Here is a 13,076-nt window from a genome sequence, read left to right on the forward strand (position 1 = left end):
GGGATCAGGCTAATTTTGATATATTTTGTCAATGTCTAAAGGCTGCATGTGTGTGTGTCTCTCTCTCTCCAGCAGGAGAATAACCAGGCAATTGAGAGAATTAAAGTCTCATAATTCATGAAGTTAGGGTGATTATCATAAATTTCCATTCATCATGTTCCTGAGAAGGAATATAATTGCCCAGTAATTCAAAATTTGCTAGTTATTTCACTTTATATACTATATCATAGAATATCAAGGTTGGAAGGGACCTCAGGAGGTCATCTAGTCCAACCCCCTGCTCAAAGCAGGGCCAATCCCCAGACAAATTTTTGCCCCAGATCCCTAAGTGGCCTCCTCAAGGATTGAACTCTCAACCCTGGGTTTAGCAGGCCAATGCTCAAACCACTGAGCTATCCTTCCCCCCCGATGTGGATCGAAGCCATACATACAGAAGGCACCTGCTGCTACTCTCCAGTTCCTGAAGAGGATTTCTGTCCTTTCTCCCAAGCTCTTAAGGCACCTTTTATTCACCCCTTTCTCCCACTGCTTCCTGTCCTTTGCTGGCTCCCTACTGTAGGAGTGGCCTTCCTCTGTTCACTCAGGCTGTTGCTCAGTCTCTCATTTCCTAGACGATGACAATGTGAATTACCTAGTTAGGTACATTAGATTGGCTTATGTGTTTAATACCGGAATCCATTGACAATGTCTTAAACATTTTGTTTACATGGATCTTGCTGAGTAAGTAACAGTAATGGGCACTACACATTTCTGCATATACATTGTGCATGCTTTTTAGTAGCAATGTTAGGTTAATCTAGATTCACAACACCTGGCTCACTTCCCAGAATAATATCCGGTACTGTGGTAGAATACAGTAGGTCCCCATTCTATAGAGTGGGAGCTCAGTTACTGTATTTTCAAACACATGCATTCCAAAGATGATACTAAGGCTTCTTAAGGCAAGTCTATACTTTATTTCCTCTTGTGACTTCTCTGTATACTAGACAGCTCCTTACTGTCCAATTTTCTATCTATACTCTCACTAGAATTTTTAGTATAAATGTGTTTACGCATGGGTCTTGCTAGTAGAATGCTAACATTTCATCTGGTCATGGACAAACTTTTACAAACCATCTTTTACAGAGCCACGCTATAGACTAAACAGAATTTTTGCTGAGTGCGCTCCAGAACAAACATCTGGGACTTCAATGTTACCTTATCTCTGGAGGTTTTTTTAGACAAGTGTACTTCTTAGTCAAGACATGTCTAGTCATTTTAAAAGATCCATATATTCCAGTATAGTTGGCATCCCCATACAAATCTTTCATAATTATACACAAACTGAGTCAGTGCCCTTCTCTTCAAATGTAGCTATGCAATGCTTTGAATTTTACTTTAGAATTTATTCCTATCCACTCCCTCCCCCCAGGGAAAAAGTAGGGAAAAGATTCAGCCTTCTCAACTTGGGTTAGTTCACTGAAGTCATTCTTGGCACAGGGTGATATCGCTTACAGCATTGTGCTACAGCCTGGCAACTAAACAACCTGGCAAGTGTCATTTCAAAACACCAGCAAACGCTAATAGGTAAAAAGAGAAGGTGCAAGCTACAAAAAGAGGAAGGAAAAGGCAGATTTTAAAAAATGCTACAGTCCATGTGTTCCATTATGGGACAAAATTAAATCTGAGGTTTTCATCTGCAACAAGCCTGTTAATATATGTGATTTGCTAGTATATTTGTAGCCATACTGCTGGATCTGAAAACATTATTTTGTCCAGCATCTGAGAGCAAAACTTTTTTTCCTGATATTACGGTCACTCTTAATCGGCCTTATTGATCATTCCTATGTTGAAAATATCAATTTAAATCTAAATTTATTTTTAAAAATTAAGGTGTGTCCTGTGTTTTCTTTCCCAGATCAAACTACATTATTTGTAATGTTGAACTTTGTCTTGAAACTCTCAAAAGTGCTGTATCTATGCAATGCCGTGCAATGTATAAGAGGAAACTTTCAAAATAGCTTGTGAGAGCATATCTTTCTTAATCTGTTCATAGCTCCCCACTTTAGGCAAGTGTACCGGTATTCTAAAGAATGTGTCTGACTATGTAATAGACAAAACTATTTTAGGAGAAAATATTTTTTTATAAACTGGTATCTTTCAATTATATCTTTAGGACAATAAGTGGCAGAATGTATCCTGTAACATAGGCTGATGACCAGGAGTAAAGAAGGAATGTGGGGGAGTGTCCACACTAATTTTCACAAATGTGTTAAGTATCTCCCATTAACTGGTAATTAATTAATTTTGAGGTAATAAAGTCTGGTGAAGACACCCTTCGGGAGTAATTGTTCCTGATCTGATTAGTATTTAGCTTCACTGCGATATATCTGAAGACATCCAGAGTGGCATGAGCTGAGAAATTTCACACAACTCCAGGGAGCTGATGAGACAACATAGTTTTTGTACAAGACACAGCACAAGCAGGAATCAATAAGAATTTCCAATCCGATCATGGTAATTTTGAAACTATGCAAGATTGACCTTTGCTTTCCTTGACCGAGAGCAAGTTTGGACTCTGCAGTAAATACTAAAGACTGTGTTACATGGTGTCCAGAAGCTAGACAACTATAAACTGGTATACAGATGAGGAAAACAAGTGACATACAGGATTTGTGTACCTTCATGGACGTGCATGTTGCTTTGTGAGGAAATAAAGACAAGCTCCCTGCCCTGTGAATCAAATCAAAAATACAATAAAATGACAACAAACCACAGGAGTTTAAAGAGGTAGGGAAGCAGGCTATGGGAGAGGTGGTTGTTTTGGGGAAATCTAGTTTCTTCAAATGTATGTCCCTGGGAGTGCTCCATGGTATGATGTGCATGTGCCCATGCGGTATTGACCAGGGATTTGAGTTAGTCCATGTCTGCTTACTGCATGACCTCGCCTCAGAACCAAAGCTGGAAATGGGTGACGGGATGGATTACTTTTAGTGATTACCTGTTCTTTTCATTCCCTCTGAAGCACCTGGCGTTGGCCCCTATTGGAAGACAGGATACTGGGCTAGATAGACCTTTGATCTGACCCAGTATGGTTGTTCTTACATTCTTAAGGGCCTATAGGGAGGAGCGAATTGCTACCACTCCAGTTCCTTTTCAACAGCCTGTGGCTTGAGATGGAGCAATTCTGTGTCCACTGCTTCCTAGTGGCTATTAAGTTACTTTATCCTTCCATTATTGAGATTTCTTTTTGCTTATTATTTCCTTATTGGCATAAATTGTTGCCTTTGGGGAGGTCCTCCCTCTTTTACTTCCCCCCCCCAGTTTCCAGGCCTGAATCCTTTGCTCTCTTGGCCTCTTATCTGGGGTACACCAAAGGCCTTGGGATTCAAAGCTTGCCAGACCTGCAATAAGTTTTTCTCCTGGAGCAACAGGCATTCTAGCAGTCTCAGCATATCTCATGTTCCATCCAAGTGCAAAGTTTTTATGGGGTGTAAAAGCAAAGAGAAGGAAGTAAGACTGAAGCTCTTCATGCAACAGTCCCTAAGGCCTGTGTGGTGTCTGACTCCCCCCAGTACTTCAGTACCTATTGGAAGCTGAAACACTCCAAATAATAATAATAATAATAATTAATAAAAAGAAGTCTTCGTCTTCTGAGAGAAGAAGAGGAGGTAGGTCACTTCAGAGTTGTTACTGAGGAAACTGTGTGTCCTGAAATGGTACCTCCAAGGCTCCATTAGACATCAGCACCAGAACCTCGGTATTGTCTAAACACATCCTAGGATAAGCCTGCCAGCTAAAATTGCCGAGATCCATCTTCTCCGACATTCTTCAGGAATCAAGACTCATCAAAATCTAATGACAAGAGAAAGTCCAAGGCACCACTACCATCTTCATCCCAGTCTCAGACAGAGCCCTCTCTTACCTCTACTTCTTCTCTGACACCATCTTCCTCAGGCTGTATGCACCCAGGGAGTAGAGATCCCACCTTGACAGTTCCATTGGCACTCTCTTTAACCACAGCTTGCTTCCTGTTCCTGACTCGAGCTCCAGAACTGCCTCCAGTCTTCACTATGCACTATCATAGCTCTCTGGCACCCTCTAGATTTCTTTCACATTAAGATCTCTTCATTTCTGAGGAACCGGAGTCCCCCACTCTTGTGGAACACCAAGATGAGTTTCCCAGTGGTGGCGCTATCCCTACCAACCAGCTCTTTACATCAGGGTCCAGCAAAAGTTGAAGCCCTAGTAGCTATCCATCTACCAGTCCCCACAGTATGGTAGCAGCCTCCAGTACTGTCCCTGGTACTGATGACTACAGCCCCTCCTTTGGACTCAGAAGACAATACCTCATACTCAGAGATCTCAGTGCAGGGCTCTTGTGCAGTTTTAACTATTCAGTTCCTCAGGAACTATACCCCAATGAGGACACGCCAGACTCAAGAAGGTGCCCTAGACCTCCCAAATCTAACTTAGTCCATACCTTCTGACACGGAGTCAAAACAACTGGAGCTCCTTGGCAAGAAAACTACTTCTTCCAGTAATGTCCCTACAGGTCCTCTACTTCAAGTTTGCATTTGATAGGAGATTTTTCCATTAGCAGTGTCCATTCACTTCCCCTTTCTGGATGAATGGCTTTGGAAGGGGTGCTCCTGTAATGGGACCCCCGGGGTGCAGCCTGGAACCGTGGCACCGCGTGCCCCCTGAACTCTCTCCAGCGTGGGCTGTCTCTCTCAATGCCTTGCTAGGGACCAGCAGCAAATCTCTCCAGGTATTGTTACCACTCAGTACAAGCGCAGGTGGAGTCCCACACCCAGCTAGATTGCATGAATGCTCCCAGAGCACTCATATATCGCACAGAGAAAGGCACCAGAGCTAAATCCCCCCAGCTCCCAGCACTGTACTTCAGGAATATAGTATCTTGCAATTTATTAATTGATTCACTACTTCATCAATGAAAGTGTATATACACCAGCCTTTGCAAAACCTGAGCAGATTTGCCACACGCTTCATACAAACTCACTGGTAAAGGTAAACAGTAAAACAAGTGTATTGACTACAAAAGATTAGATTTTAAGTGAATATAAGTGTTAGGCAAAAAAGTCCGTTATCAAAATAAAATAAAATATAACTATGCAATCTGAACTCTCAACCCTATTAGACGGGGGAACATCTAGCTTAAGCAGTTTTTCTCACCCCACTGGTTTAGAATAGTAGGTAGTGTAGTGTAGTATAATAGGTAGTGTAGAATACACATATTTCACCCTTGAAATCTGGGCCAGTCCTCTCAGAGTCTTCAGTGTGTCCTTGTTACTTGCAGCATAAGTGGGTGAAGGAGAAAGACCCAGCAGGGGGCCAGTGTGTCTGTTTTATATCCTCAGTCCCATGTGCTTGGGGAGCACAAGTCCAAGCACATCTTGGGGCATTGCTGCTTTGACATATTTTATCCCTATGGATACTGTATGATGTGCATGCACCCATGTGCTTTGACTGGGTTTCTGCCACTTCTCTCCCACACACAGACACAAACAGCTCCTACACCCACCTCAGCCACACCCTGCTGAACGCTCCCCACCCCCAAACTCACCTATTCCCTACCAGGGCATGTGTAGTTATGAGGTGTTTGGATACAACAGTGATAGGAGCTATATTAGTACCTATGTATGGCAGTAGGGTCAAGATAATCTCGAGAAAGGGTCCATTTTTTAAGAAAGCATCTAGATGCTAGATGGTGACAACAGGTTATCTTGACTGTTAATTGTTCTGGACTCTTGAAAGGAGCCTGCACATAAACCAGAACTGCTGGCAATCAGGAATGTTCACCTCCATTTCTGTCCCCTCCTTCCAGATTTCAGTAATGGGGTTAGATAATGCTTCAGAACACTTACCTGAAAAAAACCAAGAGGAATCAAGAGCTGAGCCCTGCTCCTGAAAATTGCAACACTGTGGGGACTAACAAATGTGGACCCTTCATTAGGCCTCAGAACTGAGAAGTGAGCTAATGTAGAGTTACTTCCCTACTCCAAATCAGATGATGTTGAGGAGTGGAAGAATACCCTGCCTTAAAATCAGCCAGTTCTTTTAAGAAAGGCAGATGGTCATCTTCTGTAGCAGATATCCACTGAGAGAGCCCAGCCTCCGTAATTAGAGGCTTTTTCAATCCCCTAGATGACCTGCGTTTTCTACAACTCTTCAATTTTTTTCAGAAAATAGAGGACAAATCTCAAAGTATCTTGACACCTTCCACATTTTTTCTCTGCTTTTAAGACTAAAAACCAAAGCACTAAAAAACAAACTGCAGGAATAATCCAGCCACTGGCGAGACTGCGACTGGGAGGGACCACAGAGGATAGATTGATTCCATCTAACTCAGATGGGCTGAGTTTATTCTAGCTTTTATTTCCTCAGATTTCCCACTATTGCTATCAGTGATGCAGCTATGCTAGCCATACCAATGACAGGACCACTAGCATACCCTGACTGCCAGCAGCAAGCCTGATGTCACCTAACATCAAGCGGGGCTGCATGCCACAGTGCTTTAAAACCACTGCTGCCTTGTCTGTACTCAAAGTACTATTGTACTCGAAGTACAGACACAGCTACTCCTTTTACCATTAAGCCTGAAAGTAGAAGGTCATACTATAGTGACTGTTGCTATAGAAAAGCCCAAGAGCCACTGCAAGTGTCTTGTAATTTTATCTGAAATATTAGCTTTTCTCCAACTAATAGTACTTTCTGCTTTGATACAAAAGAAGTGTTAACTCAGCTGAAGTGCTAAGAATTTTCTAGTCCTATTTTTCCACTCATGGCCCAGGACCCCATTGGGCTAGGCACTGTACAAACACAACAACAAGCTAGTCCCTGCTCCAAAGAGTTTATACTTAAATTATAAGACAAGAGACAACAGCTAGAGCCAGACAGATAAATGGAGGAGTGGAGTACAGGAAACAATACAGATAATAGTGGTCAGCATGACAGGCAGTGGTCTCAGGCTACTGGTGTGTGGAGTGTTGTCAAGTTTTTTGTAGGCATCACAGCAAAGGAGCATTTAAGGATGGGTTTGAAGGAAGCTAATAAGATAGCTGTGGGGCTATTTACTTTTCCAAACACTGTGGCTGCCTAAACCAATTTTCTTGTACTTTCTGTTGCAATAGAATCCATTTCCTTGTCATCATGCTGACCAGGAGATGTCTGGGTAGCTTTATTTCTGCTTAAATATCCTATTCACAGCCTGGTAGGTAAAAACAAATAAAAGTATGCAAGTTTTTGCTTGGTATTCGAGTAGAAAGGGGATAAATAAAAGGTCTGTTTCAGTAAAGTGGGTTATATGTACTAGCTTCAGGAGGTGCAACATTTCATTTACAGGACCAGCCTGCAAGTGCAGTACTCAATTTATAATGAATGTACTATGCAGCCACTTGCATTTCCCCATGAGGGGATTTATCAGTAGCAAATGAAGAGAGACGGTAACGTTGCACGTTCTCAACTGAACCAGAAACTTTCAGTGTGAAATTCTGCCAGGTCATGCATGAATAATCTGAACTGGAGCTCGGATGCTTTCTCTACCCATCAAGAGAAAAGTTATAAATCCTAGAACTCTTGAACATTAGAGTAAGAGTCTAACATCCTTGTGAGAGAATGGCATACTGGTACCATGTAGTCTGTAAAGAAGAATGCCATCTGGCTACATTCACCGGGAGCATCAGTTTTTTTCTGCATGAACTATTTCTGGACTCTTAGTACCTAGATAAAAACATAGTTGATGAGAACATTTCATTACCTTCCTTCAAGCAAAACTGGGCTGTGTATAAATGTGTGATCCTACTTTCTGCCAGGGAGGAGCTCGAGTGTGAGACGTTCAAGTATACAATTATTTACATTAAAATGTGTTATACACACATAGTATAGCATTCAACCTGCAGCCCTGGATTGCTCCCATTACCTTTTTTCACTTGTCTTACTAAATCAGTCAAGGTATTCTCTTCATTAACATCTCGCCCCAGGCTCCTGCTCTTTGGGTAGAGTGATGCAGCCTTCTGCAGATCAGCCAGCAACTGCCCACTTTCCCCAAGGCAACCAAGATTATCACTTCCAGTCGTCACTGGTGCCAGCAAGAGCCATAATGGTCATCTCATGCTTTATCTCCCTCAACAGGAGATAAACTGCCCCCTTGTGCCTTCGGACTGCATAGAAATGCCTTCTAGAATGCAAGGCAATAGTATAGGTTGGTTAAATAAGCTTGAGGCAACAGTGTTTACCGTTATCAATGATTACTATCATGCAGTGCAATAATTAGCTGAATACAAAGTGAAAATACCAGACCCCTGCATGCTGTATGCAGTTTAAGTGAAATGTCTACACTAGTAAGGAAATATCCAAGACCTGCCTTGGCCCCATTTACAACAAAAGGAACTCAAGAGTAGTGAAAGAACTCAGTAGTACTAGTATTAACTGGGTGTTAATAGAAGCCATCTATAGTACACATGTTGAGATTTTCCCATAAGTGTCATGTAAAATGTTGAGGCTTTAATATACCATCAGGGAAACCTGACAAGTGTTGCAAATTATTTCTCAGTTGAGCTTGACTTCCTTTGTTAAAATGCATATAGCTGGAGAGAGTGCAACACCATTTTTACCTTGCGTTGTACAACAAACTGGCATGTGTAAAGAGGCCTGAGCATGAGCTGAGGCTTTAGAAGCTAGTCTATATGTGAACCTGCTCCTAAAGTTCATCCCAGATCATGGGAAAGATGTAGTTATACTGTGAGGAATAGAATATTAACCTTCTACACCCTTCCCCTTTTTCCTTTGCCATTCCAATAAATAAAATGCACGTAAGGCAGGAAAATCGGCAGCTGCATCAACCTTCAGCTAAATAAGTACCACCACAATCATGTAGCTTAACCAGGAGATCTTCAACCATCTAAAAATCAAAAAAGAGTCCTACAAAAAGTGGAAAATAGGTCAAATTACAAAGGATGAATATAAACAAATACTACAAGTATGTAGGGACAAAACTAGAAAGGCCAAGGCATAAAATGAGATCAAACTAGCTAGAGCCATAAAGGGTAAACAAGAAAACATTCTACAAATACATTAGAAGCAAGAGGAAGACCAAGGACAGAGTAGGCCTGTTACTCAATGAGGGGGGAAATAATAACAGAAAAGGTGGAAATGGCAGAGATGCTTAATGACTTCTTTGTTTCGGTTTTCACCAAGAAGCTTGGTGGTGATTGGACACCTAACGTAGTGAATGGCAGTGAAAATGAGGTAGGAACAGAAGAGGCTAAAATAGGGAAAGAACAAGTTAAAAATTACTTGGACAAATTAGATGTCTTCAAGTCACCAAGACCTGATGCATCCTAGAATACTCGAGCTGACTGAGGAGATATCTGAGCCATTAGCCATTATCTTTGAGACATCATGGAAGACCAGAGAGATTCCAGAAGACTGGAAAAAGGCAAATATAGTGTCCATCCATAAAAAAGGAAATAAGGACAACCTAGAGTATTACAGATCAGTCAGCTTAACTTCTGTACCCAGAAATATAATGGAGAAAATAATGATGCAATCAATTTGCAAACATCTAGAAGATAATAAGGTGATAAGTAACAGTCAACAAAGATTTGTCAAAAACACATTGTGTCAAACAACCTGATAGCTTTCTTTGACTGGGTAACAAGCCTTGTGGATAGGGTGAAGTGGTAGATGTGGTATATCTTGATTTTAGTAAAGCTTTTGATACTGTCCCACATGACCTTTTCGTAAATAAACTAGGGAAATGCAACTTTGATGGAGTTACTATAAGGTGCATGCAAAACTGGTTGGAAAACTGTTCCCAGAGAGTAGTTATCAGTGGTTCACAGTCAGCCTGGAAGGGCATAACGAGTGGGGTCCCACAGGGATCAGTTCTGGGTCCGGTTCTGTTCAGTATTTTCATCGATGATTTAGATAATGGCATAGAGAGTACACTTATAAAGTTTGTGGACGATATCAAGCTGGGAGGGGTTGCAAGTGCTTTGGAGGATAGGATTAAAATTCAAAATGATCTGGGCAAACTGGAGAAATGGTCTGAAGTAAATAGGATGAAATTCAATAAGGACAAATGCAAAGTACTCCACTTAGGAAGGAACAATCAGTTGCGCACATATAAAATGGGAAATGACTGCCTAGGAAACAGTACTGCAGAAAGGTATCTGGGGGTCATAATGGACCACAAGCTAAATAGTAGTCAACAGGGTAACAATGTTGCTAAAAAAGCTAACATCCTTCTGGGATGTATTAGCAGGAGTGTTGCAAGCAAGACATGAGAAGTGATTCTTCCGCTCTACTCCACTCTGATTAGGCCTGGCCTGGCGCCTCTGGGCGCCACATTTCAGGAAAGATGTGGACAAATTGGAGAGAGTTCAGAGAAGAGCAACAAAAATGACTAAAGGTCTAGAAAACATGACCTATGATGGAAGATTGAAAAAATTGGGTTTGTTTAGTCTGGAAAAGAGAAGACTGAGAGGGGACATGATAACAGTTTTCAAGTACATAAAAGGTTGTTAAAAGGAGGAGGAAGAAAAACTGTTTTTCTTAACCGCTGAGGATAGGACAAGAAGCAATGGGCTTAAATTGCAGCAAGGGAGGTTTAGGTTGAACATTAGGAAAAACTTCCTGTCAGGGTGGTTAAGTGCTGGAATAAATTACCTAGGGAGGTTGTGGAATCTCTATCATTGGAGATTTTTAAGAGCAGGTTGGACAAACACCTGTCAGGGATGGTCTAGCTAATACTTAGAACTGCCAGGAGTTCAGGGGACTGGACTAGATGACATCTCGAGGTCTCTTCCAGTTCTATGATTCTATGTACTATAAGATGAGACAACAAAAAGCAAATCCTCCTAAAATGCCTCCTACTCTCAATATAGCCACAGTGTCTATTTCTTTCACGCTTACTCTGTCCAGCCTCTTGATATATTATTGCTTACAGGGGAATGGATGCATAAAAATAGAAGGTTAGGAGGATCTCCAGCTGACAAGGTCCTGTTTTCAGCATATTCAGTGAATGGCAGATACTATGATTATCCCCCTCCTGATGGAAGCTAGTTACTCTAATATGCATAAAACCACTTTCCTCAGCAGCTGTGAACTAGGGCCTAGGCTTAGGGTGGGGGTTGGGTGTGTTTTTTAAAGCAGCTTTGGAACTGGCTGAGGGCCTCCTGTATATCTTTCGATTTTATTTCCATAGTGGCCTGTAACTTACTAGAAGCATATGGTAACAATGTATACACTTCATATATTATAGATTCATATTATTTCTCAGAGAAAATTGGTTGATATACCAGAACCTTGCTAATTAAATAACACTGATTTTCAACTCTATATCTACACTATTCCAAAAGACACACACTTCACTCTTCCTCCATAAACTCTGTACTCAAGTCCATCTCCCCTGCTTTTCTTCAGCCTGGTAGTTTATCAGATCCTGCTAATAAAATCTGTGATCAGCACAGGGAAGAAAGAGGGAGGTTGGGGAAGAGACTCAAGTGTGGCCAAGAAATTCACGGGGTGGTAAATTGTTGGGTTGCATTATGTAAATTAGAAAAGATGCTCCTGAGGCAGCAGATATGAAAATTAGAGAGTCATTTACAGTACGTAGTCATCTGCCCTCCAGTGATCTCAAAGATGCCAGGTAAAGGGATTAGTGTCCATTTTTGTCCAAAGGGAATCTTTCCCAGCCTTTTAATGTATTGGTGATATATGTCTAAACACTGCGGTAGCCACAAAATGAAAAAAATAGACACCTTTCCATGTATGAAATTCAGTGCATGAATTCCACAAGTGCAGGAAGAAATCTGAGTCACCTGCTGTGATTCACAGACATGCCCCTTGGAGCTGTTGAAAGATGCCTGAAAACATAACAGCCTGGAGAACAGAGATTGCCACTCCAGATTGGCTGAAGGAAACCTCCCACACAGCTGGAAACACATCATAGTCTTAAGAAATGTTCTGTTGACTAGGTGGACCTCACAGACTACTGCCTGCTGCCCATTCATGAGCAAGGTCATTCCAAAATTAGCTGAATCGTTCCCAAATGCACCTATCCTCAGCTAATAGCCTGGATCCCTTGCACTTGGCTTCCAGACCAGGTTGTGGGTGCCCTCCGCACACTTAGGGACAGGAGGAGGTCATCCAGCAGCACCACAAGGCATGATGATGAGTCTTCCTCTGTTTGGGCATTTCAGCTTTAAAAGGGAAAAACCGTGCACGTGATTTGACAGTGGGAGAAGGAATAGAGATAGGACTCTGGGCACAGAAGAGGGAGGGGGATGTGGGTCTTGGTTCTGAATGGAGAAGCATTTGGCAAAAAGGGGAAGAGAGTTGCTGGCTTTTGTGGGCTCACTGACAGGACGTCCCTATTCTTTCCCACACCCAGGCATGAGTTCAGACTTGTCAGGGCTGGAAAATCTGCAACCTTTCCTGGTGCGGCACCTGTGAGTATGGGGCTACATGTCCTAACGTGCTGTGCTTTGTCAACTAATTTGCAGAGAGCATCAATGTTTGTATCCTACAAAGCAAGACAGTTTGGATTATGTAGTTCCACACTCACTCAGGTGGGGTGCCAAAGGAAGCTGTGGGCTCCATGCACTGCACTTAATTCTAAAATAAACAGAGATACCAGTAATAAAATGTGTAGTCATGCTCCACTGGACATAGAAACTCTATGTGGCAGATATGACATCAGTGACATCTGAAAAGTCTCTCTACATAGCCTTGAGGTGCAGTTCTACTGTACAAGTCGGAGCATATTGGACTTAGCTAGAACTTGTCCTAATGGTTCATTAAAAGGTTCACAGTATAAAAAGAAAGTCCTTAACAGAGTTGATTATTTGGGGCAGTACCACAAAGATCTTTCTCTAGGCCATAAATATTATTTCAGTATGATCGGTACAATAGCTACCTGTTCACTTATTAATTTCTTTTTAGGGCTGGTGTCTTGCTACAGTAATATAAAATTCAGACACTTAAAGGAAACAGTTTCAAAACATTTTGTGGGTTTTTGTTACATGCATTCTGTTAAAATCAACGGAAATAATGAGACTGAAATACTACCA

Source organism: Chrysemys picta, chromosome 2 (genome assembly GCF_011386835.1).
Source record: "Chrysemys picta bellii isolate R12L10 chromosome 2, ASM1138683v2, whole genome shotgun sequence".
Lineage (NCBI taxonomy): Eukaryota > Metazoa > Chordata > Testudines > Emydidae > Chrysemys > Chrysemys picta.